General features: G+C 43.8%; 1 pseudogene; it reads left to right on the forward strand.

Annotated features, from left to right (window-relative positions):
• The first annotated feature begins 287 nt into the window (after positions 1-287).
• Positions 288-24,481, forward strand: part of LOC123157006 (flavonol 3-sulfotransferase-like) — a 72,297-nt pseudogene continuing 48,103 nt past the window's right edge.

The raw sequence follows: 24,481 nt of genomic DNA on the forward strand, positions 1-24,481 counted from the left end.
TTTGCAAAAAGTTTATTGAATGCGCGATAATTTTTGCAAATGATTAGCGATCTGGTGGTTTTCTGCAGATGAAGCCTCAAATGTGGTGGTTTTTTGCAATTCACTCAGTTGCATGTTCAAGAAACGGAACAGTACTGAACTAGATTTCTAAATCAAATCAAATAAAAGTGTAGACCAGTGGACTAGATCTGAGACCTTAAATAAGTCATCGTGCATAGAGAAGTTTGAAAAAACGTAAGCCACCAAGGAAGCATCAACCGTGCACTCCACTCTCAGGCGTGGATGCCATGGCTGCTCCAGTAGACACGCCCTGCGTCGTCGGCCCCGTGCCGTTCAAGGACGTGCACGAGGACGACCACGACCATGCGATGCCCCATGCCGAGCACGCGGACGTGCACCAGGAGGAGGACGACGACGGCCATGTGAGCATCACCAGCCCGGGCTTGCCGTTGCGGCTTCACCAGGGCGTCTGGTTGTTCGACGATCTTCGCCCTGCGTCTATCTCCGTCCAGCGGCGCTTCGTCCTGCGGCCCGGCGACGTGCTCCTCGCGAGCCCCCCGAAATGCGGCACCACCTGGCTCAAGGCGCTCGCCTTCGCCACCATGGCGCGGGCCGCGTACCGGTCTCCGACGCCGACCACCCGCTCCGCCGCCTGAACCCGCACGAGTGCGTCCCCTTCATGGAGGCGCTGTTCAGCGAGTGCGAGGAGGCCAAGCTGGAGGCGCTGCCGTCGCCTAGGCTCATGCAGACGCACATGCATCACTCCATGCTGCCCCGCTCCCTGGCCGACACCCCGGACTGCAAAATCCTCTTCATCTGCAGGTAGGTAACACAACCAAACCTCTTTGGAAGCACTGAATACGCATGGTCAAAAACAATCAACAAATCAAAAAAGAATACGCATGGTCAAGTTCTTTTTCTCTGGTTATTGCTCCCTCGTAAAAAAATATAAAAGCATTTAGATAACTACTTTAGTGATCTAAACGCTCTTATATTTATTTACAGAGGGAGTATTACGTTACCAACAGAGAGCGGCATATATATGTAGGGAGCCCATGGACATGCTGGTTTCCTCGTGGCACTTGTACAGAAGCACACGAGGCGTCACCTTATCCTTCCCTGACATGTTCCAGCTGGCGTGCCAGGGCAAGATCGCGTATGGCCCCCTCTGGGATCACCTCCTGGGCTACCGGAACGCGAGCTAGCAAAGCAGCTCCGGAGAGGGTCATGTTCCTGAGGTACGAGCAGATGATGGCGGATCCGGTCACCAGCGTTCGGGAGCTCGCGAGGTTCCTTGGTGTGCCCTTCACGCCGGCCGAGGAGGCGGCGGGGGCGCCGGCGTACATCGCCCAGATGTGCAGCATCGAAACGATGAGAGGCCTGGACGTCAACAGAAGAGGAAGCACTAGGACCATGTCTATCCATGTCTATCCAGTTCAGGAAAGGGGTCGTCGGGGACTGGGTGATGCCATGCATCTTCGAGGACAAGCTTCGTGGATCCGGCCTCACCTTCTCGTCTTCTTGAAAAGCGGCCATCTACATGCTCGCATGTGTGGCCCATGCAAAGCTCTTTTTACGGTTCGGTAGGTAGCAGCGAACCACAATGCACCACCGCATATAGTATCTGAAAAATCTTTGCAGTATTCTATTAATTTAAGGTTAGTATTTCCCTATCTCGGGTCCCATCATGCATGCAAATGCAAAGGACCCGTAAATCAGTGGAGGAGCTAGGTAGAAAGTGTTGGGGGGCCAAGGCTAAAAGATGGGTGTTGAGGGTGTAAAATGCTAAAAAAATCTCATCTAAGCCCTCCCCCAAAAAATTATTCACAGTTTGGTCCAAAGTTTGGGGGCCACAGCCCCCAGACTTGTCATAGCTCCGCCGCTGTCGTGCATGGTCCTGCTTCTCTCTCTTTTTACTGCTCATGGTACAAACTACGACATGCATGTCTCTGAGATTATCTTTCCTGTCTCCATCCCAAAATCCATCACTTTTAATTCCCTTTTCACTATTTAGATTATTCATATTTTTAAAACAAAAATTCCGTTTTTGAAACTTTTTATATATTGAACTCCTGTAGCCAAGACCTTTAGAACAAGATCAATCCTGAATACATTCAAACATGTTTAAGTTTCAACATTTGAAATGAGCAAAATCAGCTTTCTGGAAGAAAAAAATGAAATATGATCTTTGACTTGGGTGAAACTAACTTTTTTTAATGAGTGAAATATGTATTTCATACACGTGACACATTTGTGGGTGTGAAATAAGTGAAATTTGTTATTTCAAAATTTTGAAACTAGTCATTTAAAACATGTGAAACTAACTATTTCAAACCATTTCTTAAAATGAGTGAAATCTGTTTTACAAAACAAGTGGAATTGTTTTTTGAATTGAGTCAAATCAGTTTTTCGAAATAGTTGAAATCAGTCTTTTGCTCTGAGTGAAATCAGTTTTTCGCACTAATTGAAATCAATTTCAAACTAAAATATGAAAATGAGTGAAATTTGTGTTCTCAACTTAGTAAAATTTCTAAAATGAGTGACATTAGTTTTTTCTGATGAGTGAAATCAATTTTTTTTTAACATATTGAAATGAGTCTTTTTTAAATGAGTGAAATCAGTTTTACCAAATTAGTGTAGCCAGTTCTTTGAAACGAATGAAATATGTGTTTTCAAATATGTGAAATTGGTGCTGAAATTGATTTAAATTAGTTTTTTGAGACGACCGTAATCTATTTTTTGAAATGAGTGAAATTGTTTTTTAATGGGTAAAGTATGTGTTTCAGAATAAGTGAGATTAGTGTTTCAAAATGTGTGCATTTAGTTTTATGAAATGAGTGAAATCACCTTTCCAAAATGAGTGAAACCAGTTCTTTGTGTAACTTAAACTGTGTTTTGATACGAGTGAAATTAGTGTTTTAAAATGAATAAAATTATTTTTCCAAAATGAGTTAAATCTACTTTAGGATGAGCTAAATCTGTATTTTTGAATTACTGAAATTTGTTTTCTTAATTGTGTGAAATCGGATTTTAACCAAAGTGATAAGAGTAAAATCCATTTTTTAAATGCCAGGAAGAATGAAACGGCAAAAATTCAAACTACACTAAAATATATTAAATATTGATCTTGTTTTAAATATTTTATATTTAGGAATTCTAATATTTAAAAATAACACATTTATTTAAAAGATATCAATCATTTAATAGCTAACAAGAAAGTAAAATATTAGTACTATTGATGGAGTGGTCTGGGACGCAGATTTTTGGAACATGGTGCCATGCGATGCTGCAATACAAACAATGTTGGTCAATAATGCGCTTCAATACACTTTTCTATACGGGCAGCAGTGGGCCTCGAAGCTTGTAATTCGTATGCATACTATTTGCTGGGTGCAATGATGACCTACAGACTCATTTATAATGATCCAAACGACCAGTTAAACTTAAGTCGGCAGCATGTGAGAAATTTATGGTGCTTGGCTTGTGCCAGGCACCGCTAACTTGTGTGTGACGTACAATCCTAATCATGTGATAAGCATAACCATAGAAACAAACACAAATTAATTTCTAGTGTTGATGAATATCAGCATAACAACATCAAAATGGATTATTGAGTGATAAGTACTCCCTCCGTCCCAAAATAAGTGACTCAATTTTGTACTAACTTTGTACTAAAACTAGTACAAAGTCGAGTCACTTATTTTGGGATGAAGGGAGTATAACATTGCGCGATAGGTGAGGACGTCTCACATAGTGGTTGATACATGAGGAAACTTGGATAACAAAAATAAGAAAATTAGCTATTTGGGGCTCTGATTATTTGTACTAGGTGGAATGGTTTAATCTGATGTAGTGGACATATTTTTCAAATTAAAATCTTGGATTCATGAAATTTCAAAATATTAATTGCAATTTATGAAAATTTCTTTTTGAGTTGCAATTTAGGAACATTAATCATGTATATGCACATGCCCATCTAGCATAGTTAAAAGTCAATTCACACTAATTCATCTCGTAAAAGAAAATTAGCTATTCGGGGATCTGATTATTTGTTCTAGGTGGACTAGTTTAGTCTTATGTAGTGGACACATTTTTAAAAATTAAAATATTTGATTTCTAAAATTTTAAAATGTTTACTGCAATTTAGGAACCTTTTTTTAGTTGCAATTTAGGAACATTAATCATGTGTATGCACATGCCTGACCTGACATGGACATAAACCGAAGCTAATCAAGCATAGTTAAATATTCACTCTAATTCATATAAAAAGGAAAAGTAGCTATTTGGGGATCTGATTATTTGTTCTAGGTGGACTAGTTTAATCTTATTCGGTGGACACATTTTAAGAAATTCAAATCATAGATTCCGGAAATTTTACAATATATATCATGGACGCAGATTTTGAGGACATGCGGCCACGCACTGCCGTTATCCCGTGCGTCCGCAGCGTGTTGTGATCGGCAGCTAATATAGCATCTCGCCCCTCACGCGCAATACTGCACAGTATTAATTTCTTACGAAATGGGAATACGCCCGCTATACCCTCACACGTGTGGGCCAGCATGCATTTATCTTCGTAGAAACACAGCCTTGTCCGTTAGCGATTCGGGCCGCGGGAGGCCCCGTTCGTGGTGGGTCATAACTGCCCCATGTTGAGTCATCTAGGCTGTCATTTACTATCCATACAACATGCACTCGCTCATACTGGCTTTTCCTGTTTGACAATGTGTGGACAGAACACTACTCATATGGAGTAGCTGCATATGTTCACCAGCTTCTTGACCGTCACCATGTGACCGTTGTGCAGGTCTTGAATGCCATCAATTTAGATGTATGGGGCTGCTTTCACTTAATGGTGCATTTAGATTCGGCCAGACATTGATCGTGCATGTGAAAGATGTATTAATGTTTCCTCCTGAGTGTGGCCGACATGTACACATGTTTTGCATATAATTTGTTGCAGAATTTATAAACGGTAAATCACACTGCACTAGCATTGATATTATAATTAATAACTTGCATGGAAATATTCCATTTAGGCGCTTATAACATTAACAGTCGACAAAATCAAGAATGGCAAACTGCTAGAGCTAGCATTAGCTAATTATTTCGCCCTAGATACAGTTGACTCTACGACATGAACCTCAACTTATATTGACTAGTGAGTAGAGGGACCTCATTGCCATGGGCGTCGCTGGAGAACCTAAAGAGCTGCTCCGGGACATTGATGAACACATGAACGACACTAGGACATGAACGTAAAATAATGGTGTTGGAGGAGCTGATGGAGATAAAATACTGATGCTACGTCATAGAGGATTAAGAGAGAAAAAGAAAGGATGAGGGATATGAACTGCACTATTGCTACGACTGTACATCTCCATGGATGAGTTCTAGTTAGCTATGCACATGAACAGAATGGATGAACTAGAGAACGAGGATGAGCAGAATGCATGCATGAAGTGGAGGAGGATAAGTGAGAGAGAAGCTGCTGGATGGAGAACGGATGGGGATAAAATGCAGAAGGTGGTGCAGGCTGTCTATTAACTCCTCTAAAACAAATAATGTGGGATCGGTACAATTATTGTGTGGTGGGGCATTTACACTTACTGACCGTGTCATACATGGACAATACAACATTGACACACTGCCAAGAAATCAATATACATGGCTCGTTGTACAATTACTGCACTGATCTTTGTGCAGCGAACGGATGAGATACCATCCTCGCGTGGCCGCATGTCCACCCGTGATTTATCGGTAATTCAGGAACTTTTTTTTGAGTTACAATTTAGAAACATTAATCATGTGTAGGCACATGCCTGGCCTGGCATGGAGATAGATCTAAGCTGATCTAGCATAGCTAAACTTTCATCTAAAAAAAGTCACACCAATTGGCGAACTTCTCAATACACATTGCCGTTGCAGCTGTAGAGGGGTGGTGCACTAGTACTAAATATGTAGTGGGGCAGCACACATGAAGACAAGAGGGTAGTGTTTTCTTTTCTTTTTTGAAAAGAAGCATGACCCTGGCCTGGATGATGCATGCAGTCATTTCATTAATTATTTATAAATACCTTACAAAGTAATATATCAGTAATTCTGAAGTCATTATCTTGGCAACATCTGTCCCTACTTCTATCCACTTGATGAAGGGGTGCCGCTTGTCCGAGTCAAGTACCAAACAGACCTCGCACCAAAGCCTATCATCTAAAGCCGAAGGCCCCAACCAAGCCGCATTGCCGGGTCTGGGGCACACACCAGTCCGACGCACTCTTAGAGGCCGCCGCCGCCGTCTTTCATCGATCCATCTTTAGAGCAGGTACTGATGCATTGACCTTGACATGCCTGCCGTCGACGCCACCATAGCGCCAGACAACACCACCTCCCTACGCGCGTCCATCATCATACATCTGTCGTCGAGACGCTGCGGCGCCACGCCGCCGAGACTCCACATCGTCGATGTGTGACATCAAACGCCGCTCCACCGCAAAACCGTCCACTGGTCCCTCTAGTCAATGCACACCTCCAAGAATGACGCCCCCAAGAAGGGAACGACACAAGAGTGCCGCCATAATCCGATCAACTGATCAAGGGTTTCCCCCCGGAGGTAGATGGAGGAGTAGGGTGTTGGGGATCGTAGCAAAAAATAAATTTTCTACGCATCACCAAGATCAATCTATGGAGTTTACTAGCAACGAGAGGGGAGGAGTGCATCTACATACCCTTGTAGATCGCGAGCGGAAGCGTTCAAGAGAACGGGTTGATGGAGTCGTACTCGTCGTGATCCAAATCACCCATGATCCAAGCGCCGAACGGACGGCACCTCCGCGTTCAACACACGTACGGAGCGGTGACGTCTCCCACGCCTTGATCCAGCAAGGAGGAGGGAGAGGTTGAGGAAGAAGGCTCCAACAGCAGCACGACGGCGTGGTGGTGGTGGAGTGACAGTTCTCCGGCAGGGCTTCGCCAAGCACACGCGGAGGAGGAGAGGTGTTGGGGAGGGGAGGGGCTACGCCTTGGGCAAGGTGTTGCTGCCCTCCCACCCCTCCACTATATATAGGGGCAAGGGAGAGGGGGGCCGGCCCCCTCAGATCCCATCTGGTGGGAGGGGCGGCGGCCAGGGGGAGGTGGCTTGCCCCCCAAGCAAGGGGGGGCGCCCCTTTTAGGGTTCCCCAAACCCTAGGCGCATGGGCCCTAGGGGGGGGGGGTTGGCGCCCAGCTCACTTAGGGCTGGTTCCCTTCCACCTACAGCCCATAAGGCCCTCCGGGGCAGGTGGACCCCCGAAACCCCTCCGGTGGTCCCGGTACAATACCGGTATACCCCCGAATATTTCCGGTGACCGTACGGTGACTTCCCATATATAAATCTTTACCTCCGGACCATTCCGGAACTCCTCGTGACGTCCGGGATCTCATCCGGGACTCCGACCAACATTCGAGACCGGGATCATAATGAGCATCTGTTGGGTTGGCACGAATCGAGACTGGGATTTGTCACTCCGTATGACGGAGAGGTATCTCTGGGCCCACTCAGTAATGCATCATCATAATGAGCTCAATGTGACTAAGGAGTTAGCCACGGGATCATGCGTTACGGTACGAGTAAAGTGACTTGCCGGTAACGAGATTGAACAAGGTATTGGGATACCGACGATCGAATCTCGGGCAAGTAACGTACCGATTGACAAAGGGAATTGTATACGGGATTGATTGAATCCTCGACATCGTGGTTCATCCGATGAGATCATCGTGGAACATGTGGGAGCCAACATGGGTATCCAGATCCCGCTGTTGGTTATTGACCGGAGAGTCGTCTCGGTCATGTCTGCATGTCTCCCGAACCCGTAGGGTCTACACACTTAAGGTTCGGTGACGCTAGGGTTGTAGAGATATTAGTATGCGGAAATCCGAAAGTCGTTCGGAGTCCCGGATGAGATCCCGGACGTCACGAGGAGTTTCGGAATGGTCCGGAGGTTAAGATTTATATATGGGAAGTCCTATTTTGGCCACCGGAAAATGTTCGGGATTTTTTGGTATTGTACCGGGAAGGTTCTAGAAGGTTCTGAAGTGGGGCCCACCTGCATGGGGGGACCCACATGAATGTGGGTAGTGGGGGCAAGGCCCCACACCCCTGGTCAAGGCGCACCAAGATCCCACCTTAGAAGGAATAAGATCATATCCCGAAGGGATAAGATCAAGATCTCTAAAAAAGGGGGATAACAATCGGTGGGGAAGGGAAATGATGGGATTTCTTTCCCCCACCTTTGCCAACGCCCCAATGGACTTGGAGGGCAAGAAACCAGCCCCCTCCACCCCTATATATAGTGGGGAGGCGCATGGGAGCAGCACCCCAAGCCCCTGGCGCCTCCCTCTTCATCCCGTGACACCTCTCCCTCTCGCTGAGCTTGGCGAAGCCCTGCCGAGATCCCCGCTGCTTCCACCACCACGCCGTCGTGCTGCTGGATCTCCATCAACCTCTCCCTCCCCTTGCTGGATCAAGAAGGAGGAGACGTCTTCCCAACCGTACGTGTGTTGAATGCGGAGGTGCCGTCCGTTCGGCGCTCGGTCATCGGTGATTTGGATCACGACGAGTACAACTCCATCAACCCCGTTCACTTGAACGCTTCCGCTCGCGATCTACAAGGGTATGTAGATGCACTCCTCCCCTCTCGTTGCTAGCATCTCCTAGATTGATCTTGGTGACACGTAGGAAAATTTTGAATTTCTGCTACGTTCCCCAACAGTGGTATCAGTGTCAGGTCTATGCGTAGATTCTATGCACGAGTAGAACACAAATTAGTTGTGGGTGATGATTTGTTCAATTTGCTTACCGTTACTAGTCTTATCTTGATTCGGCGGCATTGTGGGATGAAGCGGCCCGGACCGACCTTACACGTACTCTTACGTGAGACAGGTTCCACCGATTGACATGCACTTGATGCATAAGGTGGCTAGCGGGTGTCTGTCTCTCCCACTTTAGTCGGATCAGATTCGATGAAGAGGGTCCTTATGAAGGGTAAATAGCAATTGGCATATCACCGTTGTGGCTTTTGCGTAGGTAAGAGACGTTCTTGCTAGAAACCCACAGCAGCCACGTAAAACATGCAACAATAATTAGAGGACGTCTAACTTGTTTTTGCAGGGTATGCTATGTGATGTGATATGGCCAAAAGGATGTGATGAATTATATATGTGATGTATGAGATTGATCATGTTCTTATAATAGGAATCACGACTTGCATGTCGATGAGTATGACAACCGGCAGGAGCCATAGGAGTTGTCTTAATTTATTGTATGACCTGCATGTCAATGAAAAACGCCATGTAATTACTTTACTTTATTGCTAACCGTTAGCCATAGTAGTAGAAGTAATAGTTGGCGAGACAACTTCATGAAGACACGATGATGGAGATCATGATGATGGAGATCATGGTGTCATGCCGGTGACGAAGGTGATCATGCCGCGCCTCGAAGATGGAGATCAAAAGGCGCAAGATGATATTGGCCGTATCATGTCACTTTATGATTTGCATGTGATGTCTGTCATGTTTACATCTTATTTGCTTAGAACGACGGTAGCATAAATAAGATGATCCCTCACTAAAATTTCAAGAGATGTGTTCCCCCTAATTGTGCACCGTTGCGAAGGTTCGTTGTTTCGAAGCACCACGTGATGATCGGGTGTGATAGATTCTAACGTTCGCATACAACGGGTGTTGACGAGCCTAGCATGTACAAACATGGCCTCGGAACACAAGCAAAACACTTAGGTTGACTTGATGAGCCTAGCATGTACAGACATGGCCTCGGAACACAAGAGACCGAAAGGTCGAACATGAGTCGTATAGTAGATACGATCAACATGGAGATGTTCACCGATGATGACTAGTCCGTCTCACGTGATGATCGGACACGGCCTAGTCGATGCGGATCATGTATCACTTAGATGACTAGAGGGATGTCTATCTAAGTGGGAGTTCATTAAATAATCAGATGAACTTAATTATCATGAACATAGTCAAAAGGTCTTTGCAAATAATGTCGTAGCTTACGCTTTAGTTCTACTAAGATATGTTCCTAGAGAAAATTTAGTTGAAAGTTGATAGTAGCAATTATGCGGACTGGGTCCCTAAACTAAGGATTGTCCTCATTGCTGCACAGAAGGCTTATGTCCTTAATGCACCGCTCGGTGTGCTGAACCTCGAGCGTCGTCTGTAGATGTTACGAAACATCTGACATACACGTTTTGATGACTACGTGATAGTTCAGTGTGTGATGCTAACGGTTTAAAATTGTGGCACCAAAGACGGTTTTGAAACGTCGCAGAACATATGAGATGTTCCAAAGACTGAAATTGGGATTTCAGACTAATGCCCACGTCAAGAGGTATGAGACCTCTGACAAGTTTCTTAAGCCTGCAAACCAAGGGAGAAAAGCTCAATCATTGAGCATGTGCTCAGATTGTCCGAGTACTACAATCACTTGAATCGAGTGGGAGTTAATCTTCCAGATGAGATAGTGATGGTTCTCCATAGTCACTGCCACCAAGCTATTAGAGCTTCGTGATGAACTATAACATATCAGGGATAGACATGATGATCCTTGAGCAACTCGCGATGTTTGACACCGCAAAAGTAGAAGTCAAGAAGGAGCATCAATTGTTGATGGTTAGTAAAACCACTAGTTTCTAGAAGGGCAAGGGCAAGAAGGGATACTTCATGAAACGGCAAATCAGTTGCTGCTCTAGTGAAGAAACCCAAGGTTGAACCCAAACCCGAGACTAAGTGCTTCTGAAATGAGGGGAACGGTCACTGAAGCAGAACTACCCTAGATACTTCGTAGATGAGAAGGCTGGCAAGGTCGACAGAAGTATATTGGATATACATTATATTGATGTGTACTTTACTAGTACTCCTAGTAGCACCAGGGTATTAGATACCGGTTCGGTTGCTAAGTGTTAGTAACTCGAAATAAAAGCTGCGAAATAAACGGAGACTAGCTAAAGGTGAGATGACGATATGTGTTGGAAGTGTTTCCAAGGTTGATGTGATCAAGCATCGCATGCTCCCTCTACCATCGAGATTGGGGTTAAACCTGAATAATTATTATTTGGTGTTTGCGTTGAGCATAGACATGATTGGATTATGTTTATCGCAATACGGTTATTCATTAAAGGAGAATAATGGTTACTCTGTCTATTTGAATAATACCTTCAATGGTCTTGCACCTAAAATGAATGGTTTATTGAATCTCGATCGTAGTGATACACATGTTCATGCCAAAAGATATAAGATAGTAATGATAGTACCACATACTTGTGGCACTGCCACTTGAGTCATATTGCTATAAAACGCATGAAGAAGCTCCATGTTGATGGATCTTTGGACTCACTCGTTTTTGAAAAGATTGAGACATGCGAACCATGTCTATTAGTATATATGCATGAAGAAAGTCCATACAGATGGATCATTTGGACTCACTTGATTTTGAATCACTTGAGACATGCAAATCATACCACATGGGCAAGATGACTGAAAGGCCTTGTTTTCAGTAAGATGCAACAAGAGAGCAACTTGTTGGAAGTAATACATTTGATGTGTGCAGTCCAATGAGTGCTGAGGCACGCGGTGGATATTGTTATGTTCTTACTTCACAGATGATTTGAGTAGATGCTGAGAATATTTACTTGATGAAACACAAGTCTGAATTATTGAAAGGTTCAAGTAATTTCAGAGTGAAGTTGAAGATCGTCGTGACAAGAGGATAAAATGTCTGTGATATGATCATAGAGATGAATATCTGAGTTACGAGTTTGGCACACAATTAAGAAATTGTGGAAATTGTTTCACGACTAATACCGCCTGGAACACCATATTGTGATGGTGTGTCCGAACATCATAACTGCACCCTATTGGATATGGTGCATACCATGATGTCTCTTATCGAATTACAACTATCGTTTATGGGTTAGGCATTAGAGACAACCGCATTCACTTTAAATAGGGCACCACGCAATTCCGTTGAGACGACACCGTATGAACTATGGTTTAGAGAAACCTAAGTTGTCGTTTCTTAAAAGTTTGGGGCTGCGACGCTTATGTGAAAAAGTTTCAGGCTGATAAGCTCGAACCCAAAGCGGATAAATGCATCTTCATAGAATACCCAAAACAGTTAGGTATACCTCCTATTTCAGATATGGAAGCAAAAGTGATTGTTTCTAGAAACGGGTCCTTTCTCGAGGAAAAGTTTCTCTCGAAAGAATTGAGTGGGAGGATGGTGGAGACTTGATGAGGTCATTGAACCGTCACTTCAACTAATGTGTAGCAGGGCACAGGAAGTTGTTCCTGTGGCACCTACACCAATTGAAGTGGAAGCTTATGATAGTGATCATGAAACTTCAGATCAAGTCACTACCAAACCTCATAGGACGACAAGGATGCGTACTACTTCAGAGTGGTACGTAATCCTGTCTTGGAAGTCATGTTGCTAGACAACAAGGAACCTATGAGCTATGGAGAAGCGGTGGTGGGCCCAGATTCCGACGAATGGCTCGAGGCCATAAAATCCGAGAGAGGATTCATGTATAAAAACAAAGTATAGACTTTGGAAGAACTACTTGATGGTCGTAAGGCTGTTGGGTGCAGATGGATTTTAAAGGGAAGACAGACAATGATGGTAAGTGTCACCATTAAGAAAGCTCGACTTGTCGTTAAGATGTTTTCCGGCAAGTTCAAGGAGTTGACTGCGATGAGACTTTCTCACTCGTAGCGATGCTAAGAGTCTGTTAAAATTATATTAGCAGTTACTGCATTATTTATGAAATCTTGCAGATAGGATGTCAAAACATTGTTTCCTCGACGATTTTCTTGAGGAAAGGTTGTATGTGATACAACCAGAAGGTTTTGTCAATCCTGAAAGATGCTAACAAGTATGCAAAGCTCCAGCAATCCTTCTAAGGATTGGAGTAAGCATCTCGGAGTTGGAATGAACGCTTTGATGAGATGATCAAAGATTTTGGGTTTATACAAAGTTCATGAGAAACTTGTATTTCCAAAGAAGTGAGTGGGAGCACTATAGAATTTTTGATGAGTATATGTTGTTAACATATTGTTGAACAGAAATGATGTAGAATTTCTAGAAAGCATCCAGGGTTATTTGAAAAGTGTTTTTAACGGAAAACCTGGATTAAGCTACTTGAACATTGAGCATCAAGATCTATAAGGATAGATCAAAAACGCTTAATAGTACTTTCAAATGAATACATACCGTGACAAGATTTTGAAGGAGTTCAAAATAGATCGGCAAAGAAGGAGTTCTTGGCTGTGTTACAAGGTGTGAGTATTGAGTAAGACTCAAGACCTGACCACGGCAGAAGAAAGAGAAAGGACGAAGGTCATCCCCTATGCTTTAGACGTAGGCTCTACAATATGCTATGCTGTGTACCGCACCTGAAGTGTGCCTTGCCATGAGTTAGTCAAGGGGTACAATAGTGATCCAGGAAGGGATCACATGACAGCGGTCGAACTTATCCTTAGTATCTAGTGGACTAAGGAATTTTCTTGATTATGGAGGTGGAAAGGGGGTTCGTCGTAAAGGGTTACGTCGATGCAAACTTTGACACTAATCCGGATGACTCTGAGTAGTGAACCGGCTTCATATAGTAGAGCAGTTATTTGGAATAGCTCCAAGTAGCGCGTGGTAGCTGCATCTACAAGATGACATAGAGATTCGTAAAGCACACACGGATCTGAATGTTGCAGACCCGTTGACTAAAACCTCTCTCGTAAGCATAACATGATCAAACCCTAGAACTCATTGAGTGTTAATCACATGGTGATGTGAACTAGATTATTGACTCTAGTAAACTCTTGGGTATTAGTCACATGGCGATGTGAACTTTGAGTGCTAATCACATGGTGATGTGAACTAGATTATTGACTCTAGTGTAAGTGGGAGACTATTGGAAATATGCCCTAGAGGCAATAATAAAATGGTTATTATTGTATTTCCTTGTTCATGATAATTGTCTGTTGTTCATGCTATAATTGTATTAACTGGAAACCGTAATACATGTGTGAATACATAGACCACAACATGTCCCTAGTAAGCCTCTAGTTGACTAGCTCGTTGATCAATAGATGGTTATGGTTTCCTGACCATGGACATTGGATGTCATTGATAACAGGATCACATCATTAGGAGAATGATGTGATGGACAAGACCCAATCCTAAGCATAGCACAAGATCGTGTAGTTCGTTTGCTAGAGCTTTTCTAATGTCAAGTATCATTTCCTTAGACCATGAGATTGTGCAACTCCCGGATACCGTAGGAATGCTTTGGGTGTACCAAACATCACAACGTAACTGGGTGGCTATAAAGGTGCACTACAGGTATCTCCGAAAGTGTTTGTTGGGTTGGCACGAATCGAGACTGGGATTTGTCACTCCGTATGACGGAGAGGTATCTCTGGCCCAGTCGGTAATGCATCATCATAATGAGCTCAATGTGACTAAGGAGTTATCCACGGGATCATGCGTTACGGTACGAGTAAAGTGACTTGCCGGTAACGAGATTGAACAAGGTATTGGGATACCGACGATCGAATCTCGGGCAAGTAACGTACCGATTGACAAAGGGAATTGTATACGGGATTGATTGAATCCTCGACATCGTGGTTCATCCTATGAGATCATCGTGGAACATGTGGGAGCCAACATGGGTATCCAGATCCCGTTGTTGGTTATTGACCGGAGAGTCGTCTCGGTCATGTCTGCATGTCTCCCGAACCCGTAGGGTCTACACACTTAAGGTTCGGTGACGCTAGGGTTGTAGAGATATTAGTATGCGGAAATCCGAAAGTCGTTCGGAGTCCCGGATGAGATCCCGGACGTCACGAGGAGTTCCGGAATGGTCCGGAGGTAAAGATTTATATAGGGGAAGTCCTATTTTGGCCACCGGAAAATGTTCGGGATATTTTGGTATTGTACTGGGAAGGTTCTAGAATGTTCTGAAGTGGGGCCCACCTGCATGGGGGGACCCACGTGAACATGGGTAGTGGGGGCAAGGCCCCACACCCCTGGTCATGGCGCACCAAGATCCCACCTTGGAAGGAATAAGATCATATCCCGAAGGGATAAGATCAAGATCCCTAAAAAAGGGGGATAACAATCGGTGGGGAAGGGAAATGATGGGATTTCTTTCCCCCACCTTTGCCAACGCCCCAATGGACTTGGAGGGCAAGAAACCAGCCCCCTCCACCCCTATATATAGTGGGGAGGCGCATGGGAGCAGCACCCCAAGCCCCTGGCGCCTCCCTCTCCCTCCCGTGACACCTCTCCCTCTCGCTGAGCTTGGCGAAGCCCTGCCGAGATCCCCGCTGCTTCCACCGCCACGCCGTCGTGCTGCTGGATCTCCATCAACCTCTCCCTCCCCTTGCTGGATCAAGAAGGAGGAGACGTCTTCCCAACCATACGTGTGTTGAACACGGAGGTGCCGTCCGTTCGGCGCTCGGTCATCGGTGATTTGGATCACGACGAGTACGACTCCATCAACCCCGTTCACTTGAACGCTTCCGCTCGCGATCTAAAAGGGTATGTAGATGCACTCCTCCCCTCTCGTTGCTAGCATCTCCTAGATTGATCTTGGTGACACGTAGGAAAATTTTGAATTTCTGCTACGTTCCCCAATAGCAATTGCTAACATGATTCGGACGGACTTCAGCTTCGCTACGGGTGAGAAGGTCTCATCGTAGTCAACTCCTTGAACTTGTCGATAACCCTTAGCGACAAGTCGAGCTTTATAGGTGGTAACATTTCCATCCGCGTCCGTCTTCTTCTTGAAGATCCATTTATTTTCTATCGCTCGCCGATCATCGGGCAAGTCTGTCAAAGTCCATACTTTGTTTTCATACATGGATCCTATCTCGGATTGCACGGCTTCAAGCCATTTGTTGGAATCTGGACCCGTCATTGCTTCTTCATAGTTCGAAGGTTCACCGTTGTCCAACAACATGATTTCCAGGACAGGGCTGCCGTACCACTCTGGTGCGGAACATGTCCTTGTGGGCCTACGAAGTTCAGTGGTAACTTGATCATGATCGTCATCATTAACTTCCTCTCTAGTCGGTGCAGGCACCACAGAAACATTTTCTTGTGCTGCACTACTTTCTGGTTCGAGAGGGGTCATCTCATCAAGTTCCACTTTCCTCCCACGTGCGACGCCGCGAGGACGCAACCGCCGCCAGCCTCCGCCGTTGTACCGCCGCCTCCTGGACAGGCCGCCTCACATCAGCCATCCCCGAGCAATGGAGAAAATGGGCCCCGCCGGTGGCCACTGCGACGGGCTTTACCCGGCGGTTCCGGCCGGCATCGAGGGTGGGTAGGATGGGCCTGTGTCTAGCGAGCGAGCCCTAATAAAAATGGGAGAGTTTTCCACTTCCCGGCCTATGCACTAACTAGCGATGCATACAACCATTTTAAGTATGAGTACCAAGATAAATCCTAATGGGTGGTTGCACCACAGACCAAGCTTGATCCTCAATAAACGAGGAAAACCCATGTGCACCACCTGTCAATTCTAAGAATTGAACTCGAATCGTTAGGCTGCACAACCGCCTGCCCAACCACTTAGCCAGCACTAGTAGAAAACTGGGCTTTGGTCACAGGGCAATATTCACATTAGTCCCGGTTCAGTCACGAACCGGGACTAATGTGAGCATTCGTCCCGGTTCGTGCGGCCAGGGGCCTGCCGGGCATCGTGGGGGCATTGGTCCCGGTTCGTCCGGACCCTTTGGTCCCGGTTGGTGGGACAAACCGGGACCAATCACTACTAGGAAAAGGGCTATAGATGGAATGACCACTAATGGCGCACCAGACATGTGGTGCGCCATTGCTATATAGCAGTGGCGCACCATGTGCTGGTGTGCCATTAGTGTGAAAGACACTAATGGCGCACCAGACAAACGGTGCGCCATTAGAAACAAAAAAAATTTATTTTATTTTTTCCAAACATACTAATGGCGCATCAGGGCACAGTGCGCCATTACTAGTTCTAACTAGAAATGGCGCACCAGCCACATAGTGCGCCACTACTATTTTTTTTTATTTTTTATTTTTTTGCAAAACTACCAATGGCGCACCGGAGAACAGTGCGCCATTACTAGTTTAAACTAGTAATGGCGCACTGTTCCTTGGTGTGCCATTAGTGTCTTTTTTTTGCAAAACTACTAATGAATGCAACTAAAATTGCAAAAAAAACAAATTTGATTATATTTTCAAATAATAAATTTGATGATTTTTTTCATATTCATAAATATTATTACGGTTTTTATAAAAAATTATTACTGTTTCATATTCATATTCATTTTCTAAAAAATTATTAGATGCAACAAAAAATAATAAAAAAAATATTACTAATGGCGCATCTCTAGCTGGTGCGCCATTGCTATGTAAAAAAACATTCTAATGGCGCACCGCTTCGTGGTGCGCCATTATTAAGCTTCCCCCCACACTAAGCTGCCCCCGCCGCACCCGACCACCACCGCCCCCAACGCCCCCTCCCCGAGCCGAGCGCCGCCTCCCTCGCCGTCCCCCCTCCGCCCGCGCCCGCGCCCTCGACGTCCTCCCGCCCAACCGCCCCCTCCGCCCTCGCCCGCGCCCTCGCCGTCCCCCCTCCCCCCGCGGCCCCACCTGCGTCAACCTCGTGCTCGCCGTCCAACACCGCGCGGCCTGCCCAGGAGGACCGCCGCCATCTTCCTCTTCTTCACCCCCCGGCGTGAGCTCGGCGGCGACAACGAGTGGCGACCGCAACGACCCCGTCGCTGGCGTGATTCTCCCCCGCCGGACACCACCCCCGCCGCCCCGCGCCCCCGCGCCCCCACCACTGCAGCCGGCCGGCGCCGTGTACGCCCTCGACTGCAGGTGAGCCCCTCCCCTCCACTTCCTTCTTCTTCTTCTTCCTCTTGCCCTCAACCTCTGCTCTGAGTCTCGACCGCTGTGCAGGGCTCGTCCATCTCCGGCGAGCTCACCACACCGCGCGAGCTCAACGACCGCTGTGCAGGGCACCACCACGCAGGTGACCCTCCGAATGTCAAAATTTCAACATTTTGATAGAGTACAATTGTTACAGTACAGTCAGAATTGTGTATGATTGTGCCTAAAGTAGATAATAGTGGACTTTAGGCTTTTTTAGAGGCAATACTAGTGAATTTCAGTTAACTCCTTACAGTTCAGTTAGGTACAGAAAAATTCAGTTAGGTACAGTTATAGAAAAATCCAGTTAGGCTTTTTAGAGGCAATACTAGTGGATTTTAGGTATCTATTTGCTTGTCCTTCAAATAGGGGCAAGACTGTTACAGAAAAATTACTAAATACAGTTAGCTACTGTCAAAAAATTTAGTTAGGTACAGTTAGCTACTGTCAGGCTTGTTAGATTAATCTTCAGTTTACTTGACTTTTGAGCCGCTGTATCTGAAGGGAGGGAGACAGGGAGTGATGCAGTTGTGCAGCTGCTTGCTGCTGAACCCTAATTAGTTTGTTTGGCTTATGTATAAGACCATAGGGCACACCTCAATTGGAACCACAGCTGCACTAGAGCAATTATGTTTCAGAATGCCCAATCATGTTCTCCAAGTGCACCAAGTGCAAGTGCACTAGGATTTTGAACCACAGCTGCACTAGGATTTGGTGGTTGTGACTGAATGCAAGTGCACCAAGTTATAAGGGTCCATAAGCAGTGTTGTCATCAGGTCCAGACATAAGCTCCTGTAGTAAGTAGCTTTTGGTTTATCTTTGTAAGATAACTGGTTCTTGTAGTTTGCTGTTGGTTTCTCTTAATGGAAATCGGAGGGGTAAACCCTTCCTTGATAAAAATTAAAGTGTCTGGTTTGTCGATTGCAGAACTGAACTTCTCTTTGAGAATGTGTACTATGTGCTCTTGACATTTGCGCTTAAAGTTCTGAGAAAATCCACATGGTCTTTCATTTCTGTTGCATTGTTTTATCTATATGGTCTTTCATTTCAGAGTTACACTTATATCATATTAATCATTGACAAATCCACATGCTTAATCAATCGAGTAGTAAGTTGTTAGGCTTGGCCATTTCCACTCATTGTAGATAGATAGAGTTACACTTTTGTTACATTGCGTTATCTTTCTGTAGAGTAGTAGTGCTCCACTTCCACTGGTACTACTTGTGATGCTGACAGCAAGTCCGTAATACTGAAATTTTGTCAACTTGTGATGCTGCTGCTGTACCCGGAGAGGCCCTTGAGTTTGCTGGAATGTCGATTAACTTCCGTTCCGGCAAATTCGGGTACTCCATATGTCCTATTTTCAGCAAAGGTCATGCTGAAATTTTCCATGAATTTTAGCATGACTTTTCCATGAAATAGGACATATGGGGTACTTGTGACTAATGCATGGGCCGGGGTCTTAGTACTTAATTAAGTAGGAACCACTCATCCTAACCATTTTCTCTCAAAATTACCACTTCACTTCTTACTACTGAAAATCTTAGACCATCTCCATTCACCAATTGCTCAAACCAGTTCGAAGGGCGTGTTTTCACCACACTATGGATTATCTTATTGGACCCAACACAGATGATGTAGTTTTGAATTATGAACATAGGAAATGTCATCATTGGACGACGAAAGTCTCCCGGGGGAGTGCGACTGGTGCCACGACGGTCGAGGTCTGTGCGACAGGCCTCACCTGGACGATGATCGGCGCTTCAGCATTAAGCTCGAGGAGACCTTCGAAGTTGAAACGGTACGCAACGACGACAAGTGTTTTTTTTCATAATTAAGCATGACTTCAACTATTTCAATGTGTAATTTCAATTCGAGTATAGTTTATCCCATGCCATGCAAGACGCTATGTCTTGGAGAGGATGGATTTTGAAGATCATGAAAATTTTGAAACGAAGAAAATTCACCTAAGGACACATCATGATGTGGATTTTGAAGTAAATCTGTATAATGCTGAGAGCGTAACCCATTTTGGTTGCAAAAATTGGGAAGCATTTTGCAAGATGTATGGTTTTGATGAGGGTATGCTTGTCACCATGGACCTTGGTGATCCTGACACCGACCATGACAATATGGACATTTGGGTCCTTGTTGATACGCCTCCAGTTCTACCGCTATGTGAGTTTCTCAAACATAGTTAATTATTAACTAATTTATATTGTTTATTTCAAAATAGTTGACAACTTATTTCCATTGACAGCTTATTTTGATTGTTCAAAAAATGTGCGGAACATGGTAGACAAAACCCACTACACCGATGGCTCCGAGTTAACTTATCAGGAGAAAAATCATCTGTTCGGATTTTGTACTGATCTTGAGAATTACAATATCTACAATCAAACTCCTCAACATTATGGTCAATACGTGCCACTAGTGCACGTGTTTAACTACGGTAACTACCATGGAGATACCCTGGTAAGATTTTTTACTATTACGACATCCGTGCATCTTTTGCATACTTCTAAAACTAGTACATCATTGCTAACTATGAAGTTATTACTATGTTTTTCAACAGAGAATCCCTGAGGATTGTGTGCCTCATTTGATGTATCAGAATGGCAGCCTTCGTGTTTTCAACTTATATCCAGGTCATCCTACGAATCTCAACTGTCCATACTAGATTTCCAGAAGAAGTGGAGACATGCTAATCAGAGAATGGAAAAAATGTATGGACAGTCGTAAGGAGGTTCTTGGAAGCAAAAGGAAGCGCCGTGCAACAATTGGCGACAGGATGATCTCCATTCTCCATAATGGAGAGTCAGGGTCTATATTGTTTTATGCTATTTTACCTTAAATAGGGTATTTAGGTCCTGCCTAATATTGATGATCATGTGCTAAGAACAATTAAGAAGGGTTGCACTAGTAGAAAACTGGGCTTTGGTCACAGGGCAGTTTTCACATTAGCCCCGGTTCAGTCACGAACCGGGACTAATGTGAGCATTGGTCCCGGTTCGTGAGCCCAGGGGGGCGGCCGGGGCCTCGTGGGCATTGGTCCCGGTTCGTATGGACCCTTTGGTCCCGGTTGGTGGTACAAACCGGGACCAATGGGCCACGCTCCTGGCCCACCACCCTTTAGTCCCAGTTCATACCACAAACCGGGACTAAAGGGCTGGTCCTAGTTGCGGCCAGCGTTTAGTCCCACCTCGCCAACCGAAGGGGGCTCACACCAGTTTATAAGCCCGTCCCTCTCTGCCTTTTAAAGTGAAAATAGATGCCCTTATACAGGGAATTTGACCTAAATTCACAGTAAATTTCATAGAAATTTATTATGAATTTAGGTTGAATTTCTCTATAAGCGCATCTATTTTCATTTTTTTATATTTATAAAATAAATAAACCTTAATAAAATAAATAAAACTAAATAAACCTTAATAAAATAAAATAAAATAAAATAAACTATAGTAACTACAATAAATAAACCTTAATAAATTAAGTAAAAATAGCAGCAGAAAAATAAATAAAAATAGCAGCAGTAAAATAAATAAAAATAAAATGCGTTTGGAAGAGATTGTCCGTTTTGTACACGAAGTGCATCCAGTTTTTGCCGTAACCCTCTCAACTTTCTTGCACATGCTATGTGGATGAAATGATGATATCATGCCAACTTTCAACCTTTTCAGAGTTCATTTGAAATGCTTTTCAATTTTAGGGTCTTATAGCTTAAAATAATTAGTAAATGCATGAAAAATAACAAATGAAGTCAGAAAGGATTGAAAAATGATGATGTGGCTTTAAATGGTGCATTTTGAACACACAAAAAGTCAGGAGTTCAAATAAGGTTTAAAAAATGAAATCCCTTTGTAACAGACGAGTTTCCGGATGAAATCCTGATAGTTTGAAAGAGATTGTCCGTTTTGTACACGAAGTGTATCAGTTTTTGCCGTAACCCTCTCAACTTGCTTGCACATGCTATGTGGATGAAATGATGATATCATGCCAACTTTCAACCTTTTCAGAGTTCATTTGAAATGCTTTTCAATTTTAGGGTCTTATAGCTCAAAATAAATAGTAAATGCATGAAAAATAACAAATGAAGTCAGAAAGGATTGAACAATGATGATGTGGCTTTGAATGGTACATTTTGAACACACAAAAAGTCAGGAGTTCAAATAAGGTTTAAAAAATGAAATCCCTTTGTAACAGACGAGTTTCCGGATGAAATCCTGATACTTTGAAAGAGATTGTCCGTTTCGTACACGAAGTGCATCCAGTTTTTGCCGTAACCCATGCTATGTGGATGAAATGATGATATCATGCCAACTTTCAACCTTTTCAGAGTTCATTTGAAATGCTTTTCAATTTTAGGGTCTTATAGCTCAAAATAATTAGTAAATGCATGAAAAATAACAAATGAAGTCAGAAAGGATTGACAAATGATGATGTGGCTTTGAATGGTGCATTTTGAACACACAAAAAGTCAGGAGTTCAAATAAGGTTTAAAAAATGAAATCCCTTTGTAACAGACGAGTTTCCGGATGAAATCCTGATACTTTGAAAGAGATTGTCCGTTTTGTACACGAAGTGCATCCAGTTTTTGCCGTAACCCTCTCAACTTTCTTGCACATGCTATGTGGATGAAATGATGATATCATGCCAACTTTCAACCTTTTCAGAGTTCATTTGAAATGCTTTTCAATTTTAGGGTCTTATAGCTCAAAATAATTAGTAAATGCATGAAAAATGACAAATGAAGTCAGAAAGGATTGGAAAATGATGATGTGGCTTTGAATGGTGCATTTTGAACACACAAAAAGTCAGGAGTTCAAATAAGGTTTAAAAAATGAAATCCCTTTGTAACAGACGAGTTTCCGGATGAAATCCTGATACTTTGAAAGAGATTGTCCGTTTCGTACACGAAGTGCATCCAGTTTTTGCCGTAACCCTCTCAACTTTCTTGCACATGCTATGTGGATGAAATGATGATATCATGCCAACTTTCAACCTTTTCAGAGTTCATTTGAAATGCTTTTCAATTTGAGGGTCTTATAGCTCAAAATAATTAGTAAATGCATGAAAAATAACAAATGAAGTCAGAAAGGATTGAAAAATGATGATGTGGCTTTGAATGGTGCATTTTGAACACACAAAAAGTCAGGAGTTCAAATAAGTTTTAAAAAATGAAATCCCTTTGTAACAGACGAGTTTCCGGATGAAATCCTGATACTTTGAAAGAGATTGTCCGTTTTGTACACGAAGTGCATCCAGTTTTTGCCGTAACCCTCTCAACTTTCTTGCACATGCTATGTGGATGAAATGATGATATCATGCCAACTTTCAACCTTTTCAGAGTTCATTTGAAATGCTTTTCAATTTTAGGGTCTTATAGCTCAAAATAATTAGTAAATGCATGAAAAATAACAAATGAAGTCAGAAAGGATTGAAAAATGATGATGTGGCTTTGAATGGTGCATTTTGAACACACAAAAAGTCAGGAGTTCAAATAAGTTTTAAAAAATGAAATCCCTTTGTAACAGACGAGTTTCCGGATGAAATCCTGATACTTTGAAAGAGATTGTCCGTTTTGTACACGAAGTGCATCCAGTTTTTGCCGTAACCCTCTCAACTTTCTTGCACATGCTATGTGGATGAAATGATGATATCATGCCAACTTTCAACCTTTTCAGAGTTCATTTGAAATGCTTTTCAATTTTAGGGTCTTATAGCTCAAAATAATTAGTAAATGCATGAAAAATAACAAATGAAGTCAGAAAGGATTGAAAAATGATGATGTGGCTTTGAATGGTGCATTTTGAACACACAAAAAGTCAGGAGTTCAAATAAGTTTAAAAAATGAAATCCCTTTGTAAGAGACGAGTTTCCGGATGAAATTTAAACTATTCAAATTTGGAAACTAATGGAGTAACAGAAAGTTTATAATTATTCTGAGCTAAAAGCAAAAAGAATAAAAAATAAAGCAAAAAATCAAAAGAAAATAAATAATTCAAAAAACAAAAAATTACTGGAAAAAATAAAAAATGCCGCCTAATGGGCCACACGGCCTGCATACGACTAGAAACCTATCTGCACATGGGCCAGGATGCAGGCCCGCAGGCCCAATAGGCCCAACATGGCAGTGACAAAGGTAGGCATGTGTAACGCCTGCATATTAGAGAGGAGCTCAGCACCTGAGCTGCAACGCAGCTTATAAACAGGTGCTGAGCTCTCTCAGCTAGCGAGGTGGGACTAAACTTCCCACCGCACCGCGCCAGCACATTAGTCCCGGTTGGTGGCTCCAACCGGAACCAATGCTCCCCTTTGATCCCGGTTGATGCCACCAATCGGGACCAAAGCCCTTTGCTTCCTGCCCTTTGCGCTGGTGAAAAGAGGCCTTTGGTCCCGGTTGGTGCCACCAACCGGGACTAAAGGGTGGGTATTGGTCCCGGTTGGCGCCACGAACCGGGACCAATGCCCTTGCTATATAACCAGGACTTGTGAAAATTTCACATC

Source organism: Triticum aestivum, chromosome 1D (assembly GCF_018294505.1).
Source record: "Triticum aestivum cultivar Chinese Spring chromosome 1D, IWGSC CS RefSeq v2.1, whole genome shotgun sequence".
Lineage (NCBI taxonomy): Eukaryota > Viridiplantae > Streptophyta > Magnoliopsida > Poales > Poaceae > Triticum > Triticum aestivum.